We start from the raw sequence: 5,561 nt of genomic DNA on the forward strand, positions 1-5,561 counted from the left end.
GACTCACATTGAAGAGAGTTTAACAGTCCCGCATGGAATTTGCTTTCCTATGCACAAGATGCTCCTGGTATGCAGATGCTAACCCTGCGCTTGGAGCAATTTCTGCAGAGTGAGTAAAGGTTACACGGACATGTTCACTCTCTTCCCTGGTCCTTTTTGAAAACAAGGACATGAGTTTGCCAGACTTTTCCTTAAGCTTGTTGTGTGGCCACAGTGGGAGCCCTGTCTCTCAGGGCTGAGACTGTTCGTTGCCAGATTCCTGACCCATAGGAGGACTAAAACTGTCATCTCAGCAATGGATCATAACCCACTAGATCTAACAAAAAGAAAGGAAGGAAGAGAGGAAGGAAGGAAGGATGGATGGATGGAAAGAAAACAAAAGAAAATCTCCCTCAAACTAAATTACCTACTTGATCCTCAGGAAAAGAGTGGATCATCTATACAGTTGCTTAAGCCAGAAATCTAGGATTCATCCTTAATTCTTCCTGTCCTTCATGTCCTCCTCTAATGCAGTTTGTTTGCAGTCTACGTCATTTCACAACTTTTTTTTTAATTGGAGGATAATTGCCTTACAATATTGTGTTGGCCTCTTCCATACATCAACATGAATCAGTCACAAGTATACATAGGCCCCTTCCCTCTTGAACCTCCCTCCCATCTCCCACCCCATCCCACCCCTCTAGGTTGTCACAGAACACTGGGTTGAGCTCCCTGTGTTTAGTAAAGCATAATATGCGTACAGATAAGTATACACACACACACACACACACACATATACATACATATATATATTCTACTATGTAAAAAGTCTTAAAATTAATTCACCTTACTTCATCCCAACTTGATCTCCATCTCTTACCTGTATTACTATATTAGCTTCCTCATCAGTTTTCTCCCTTTCGCTCTTAGTCCCTTACAGTCATTCTCCACATAGAAGCCAGAGGGATCTTTTCAAAATGTAAATCAGATATGCATTCTACAAACTCACCTCCTATCACTCTTTCCCTCACCTGTAGCCCTCCAGGTACAGTTCTTGTTTTTGCTGTTTGCTTGTTAGTTCTAATGCTTCTAGTAGTCAAGTGCTTATCTCACTCAGGACTTTTGCACATTTTCTCTGTCTACCTGTAATACCTCCCCTCGGATTGGTCTCCTAGATGGCTAGTCCATATTTATCAGATCTCAGCTGAAATATGACTTCTTCTTCAGAAAGATCTTCCCTGAGCATCTTGCCAAAATGAAGGCATCTCTCCCTGTATTGTTCTTTATATTAAGACCCTGTTTTTCTCCCTCATAGAATTGATCACAATAGTAGTTTTACCGTTATTTTTAAGATCATCTCCACTAGTAGGAGGTAAGTTCTGAAAACAGTGAGACCATTACCTTTCTGTTCATAATTTTATCTTCAGTGCCTACCTAGCCCAATATATGACACATAGTAGATGTCTAAAAATATGTAGTGAGTGAATGACTGACTGAATGAATGAATAGTATTCTGAGCTGAAACCTCTTTTTTGCCACATTGATGTCTTCACTGCAAGAAAGAGAGGATGGGCAAGGATTTAGGGAAGTTGGCATGCCTTTGAATTTGAAGGTATTTAAAGACCATACCTGTAAATCAAAAGGGAAAAATCAAGCTTATTCATGATTAACTAATGAGACATAGGATTGAATGATAAAAATCTAATGATGCTAATTTCAGTTCTGAATGCTGGCTGCCAGTCTCTGAAGACAGGGTAAAATGGTAAGTAATAGGACACTGCAGCTTAATCCCCCAATTAGAAAGCAGTCATCACCCCCAGGGACAACTCCACTTGCTGATTGATTTTCTTTACGCACTGTAATTATATTCAGTACCACCTTAGGCTCCCTGAATGTCCTGGAGATCCCGGTTAGAGGTGGACCTTCCTTTACACAAGCCCAGTGTATTAACAATTTATATTAGCACAAAGGATAAATTGTGGAGGAATTCTTTCATGTCACAGAAGCATTCTTAATGAGTTCTTTGAATAGGCAGTTCCCCGAGTGGATTTAAAATAGGATTTCATTTACAAAAATATGACTTAATTGTAACCTTTTAGGGACGTGTTGTCATCACCCCCAAGCAAAGCAGCAAAGATGGCTTTGCTCTATTTCCTGGCCACAGACTGAGCCTTCGGCCTACAACACCAGCTGAGCCAAGCCCCTACCTCTGGCCTCGCATTTACCTCTAAGTTAGGCCGCAGCACAGATTGATTGTTAATTCTATTGCACGACTCAAGCACTAAGACCAGACAGCCATTTCACAAATTTGGGTCTTTGAGCGTGGTGGGGGAGGTATGCTTGTGGGGATGGGGGAGCTGCCTCCGTGACTCACTGCTAACCCATCCCTGCTACTGGAAAAAAATAACTCTAAATGCACATCCTACTGCTAGTGAGTCAGGAATGTCATTTTCATTTATGAAGGATGGAACATTATTTTTCTCTAACATTTCAAATGAATAACTTTACATACATTTTCCCCTCAATTTCCATAGGAATTTGATGCCATGGAAGCAATCAGCTACATGTCCCCAGAGCCTGGCAGAAACTCTTATTTTTCTTACAGGTACTTTAAGATCAATAGTTCTGAATTCCCCTCCTCCCTCCAATTACACTCCTGGTGAAACCCACCCTGATTTAGGGGTTTGGGGGGAGATGGGGTGATGTGAATTCCAGTGTTATTTTATAATTTTGGAGTCACATTTCCATTGAGTCTTAAAAGCTGAGTTTCAGGAGTTGAGAGAAGCTTTCTTGCCATGTCCCCATTAAGACATGTTTGCCTCCCACTGTGAGACTCCCAAAGGTAGATTCATCACCGGTTATGTCAAAGAAAAGAGTGGAAAAGAGCAAAAGAGACATCCTCTCTGTTAACTCTCCAGGGCATAGTTTCTGATTTCTCTATGGCTATTAGGTAAATACACCTAGTAGAACAAAACGGAAAATTTATTCCAGACAAGAAAAACCAGGGTCTTTGAGTTTTATAATATATGACATATCTGATAGTGTTACCCACCTCTAGTAGCATAGCTCTTTTTCCAACTGGCTATATGTCTCTCCTTTCCTCAGGTCTAATGCATGAATCTCACAGATATGGGTAATCTGACCACAATCAAAGAATTCCTCCTGCTGGGATTCGGGCGGGAGTCTCCATGGGTTACGATTTTTTCTTTGGGGGATATTTCTGGGAATGTATGTAGTGACTTTGCTGGGGAACCTTCTTATCCTTATCGTCATTTCCCTTGATCGTAACCTCCAAACCTCCATGTACTTCTTTCTGTCCAATTTCTCCTCCCTTGAGATCTGGTACACTACCTCTATTGCCTCTGAGATGCTGCAGACCCTTCTCTTAGGTCCCAAGGTGATTTCTTTTGTGGGCTGTGTGGTCCAGTTTTACTTCTTCAGTTCCATGGTGGTAGTTGAGTGCTTCTTCTGGCTGCCATGTCTTACGACTGCTACCTTGCCATCTGCAGCCCCCTCCAGTACCCATCGCTCATGAACCTCCACACATGTGTCCTGCTTGCAGGCGGATCTTGGCTGGGTGGTTTCCTGACCCCTGTGGTCACTGTTGCCATGACTTTTCAGCTGCCATTCTGCGCAACCGATAAGATCGACCACCTCTTCTGTGACCTGGCCCCTGTGCTGAAGCTGGCCTGCTCTGATACTGAGACGGTGGAGAAAACCACCTTCCTCCTGGCCTCCTTCGTCACCCTGGTGCCCTTCTTACTCACCGTAGCCTCCTATATCCACATTGTGGCTGCTCTCCTCAGGATTCCATCAACTGCAGGAAAGCAATGACCCTTCTCCACCTGCTCCTCCCACCTCACGTGGTCACTCTGTACTATGGAGCATTGGGAACAGTGTATGCCATCCCCACAGCAACCCAGGCTGCTGCCCTGAACAAGATCTTCTCCTTGTTCTACACTGTGGTCACTCCCATGGTCAACCCCATCATGCACAGCCTGAGAAACAAGGATGTTCAAAAGGCGGTGAGAAGGCTTATGAGTCAGTGGGCATATGCTAAGGGGAGCTCAGGGCCCTCACCACCCCCAGGGAGTCTTTTTTTTCTCAGAGCAGCCTGGGCTTCTATGAAGGATGCCAAGCACTAGGCTGAGTACTTGGGGGCTCAGCCCACTGCTGCTCCCTCCTTCAAGGGAAACAGCCAACAGAATAGGAACCCTCCCTGAATCCTTACAGCCTAATGCCCTTGGGAATTCCAGGGTAATCTTTGCAGGGTAAAATAAGTTTGCCAGACAAGTGCTCTCTCAGGCTCTGCTACCATGCCTCTTAGGGGAAAATGCAAAACACCCAAATATGCTTGCTACAAAAGTCTATCTCTCTGTCTTTGTCTTTGTCTCTCTTGCTGTGTGTGTGTTATAGAAATATCTGTTGCTGTTAAGGTTTTTGGTTTCATTACGTACATGTGCCCCATGTGCCCATGTGTATGCACACACACGTGCACACACCTCTACATACACACACAGCCACCATACCCTTCTCATACAAACTTAGGTGCCTTCCACTGTGCCTCTTCTCAGGGTTTATGCACATTCACCCTGCCTACTGTTGTTTCTTAGATTGTCTGCCTCTCCGCTGATCAGAACCATGTCTAAAATCGTAGAGCAGCTATTGACTGTTCTACTCACGTGAATAGGTAGTTAATCAAGCCCCTCGAAGACTGGAATAACATCCTCCTTATTACTCTTGATGCCCCCTATCACTGTGCTCTACACAGACGCAAGATAATTATTTGTTGATTGAATGAATCAGTGACTAATCAAAGCAATGGAGGCTTGGTGGATGAAGAGAGTATAAAACAAGTAACTTTTTTTTTCCGGCCTCTCCTCCTCATTTTTCTCCTCATAGTCACAGACATCCCCAACTCCCCCCACAGGCAGCTCTGCCTGAGCCCGCTAATCTTGCTCTTTGCCATGCCCCCTCATCCGCCTTCCCCACAGTGGCCGGATGTATCTTCCCAAAACCCACACCTGACACCATACTTTCACAGTTTATCACTCTCCGTGGTTCTCCAGTGCCCCTGAAAAGGAGTCAGAGCTCCTCCTCCTGACTTGTGGCCACCTCTTGACCTCACTCCTCACCAGTCTCCTTCTCTCCCTCTGTGCTCCAGCCACACCAAATGCCTCAAATAGAGTTGGAAACCCTCTAAAGGGAAGATCACCTGCTCACCATGTATCTCCCACAGCATCTAGATCCAGAGCAGCACAAAAAAAGTAGTTGCTCAAATAAGACGTCTTAAATTGAATAGTAATGGGACCCTCCCCTTCCTTTCCTCTTTGTTTCCACTTATTGGCTTCTAGCACTTCGGCTTGAGGAAAAGCCAATCTTGATTGGCTGTCAGTGATGTGTGTGTGCGTGTGTGTGTGTGTGTGTGTCTTTACCTATTTCACCTGCCTGCCCTCCAGGTAGGCACCACACAGGAGCAGAGATAGACTCCTTCCCCCCCAAAACAACCTCCTCCTGTAATATGAGTCAAAGAATGCCAAGTGGTTTGGGAAACACTTTCCCAGCTGGTTCTTCCTACTCCC

General features: G+C 44.6%; 1 pseudogene; it reads left to right on the forward strand.

Annotated features, from left to right (window-relative positions):
- Positions 1-3,108: 3,108 nt before the first annotated feature.
- Positions 3,109-4,124, forward strand: LOC145535582 (olfactory receptor 6N1-like; annotated as a pseudogene).
- The last annotated feature ends 1,437 nt before the right edge of the window (positions 4,125-5,561 follow it).

The sequence above is a fragment of the Giraffa tippelskirchi genome, chromosome X (genome assembly GCF_054371585.1).
Source record: "Giraffa tippelskirchi isolate mGirTip1 chromosome X, T2T-mGirTip1v1.2.pri, whole genome shotgun sequence".
Lineage (NCBI taxonomy): Eukaryota > Metazoa > Chordata > Mammalia > Artiodactyla > Giraffidae > Giraffa > Giraffa tippelskirchi.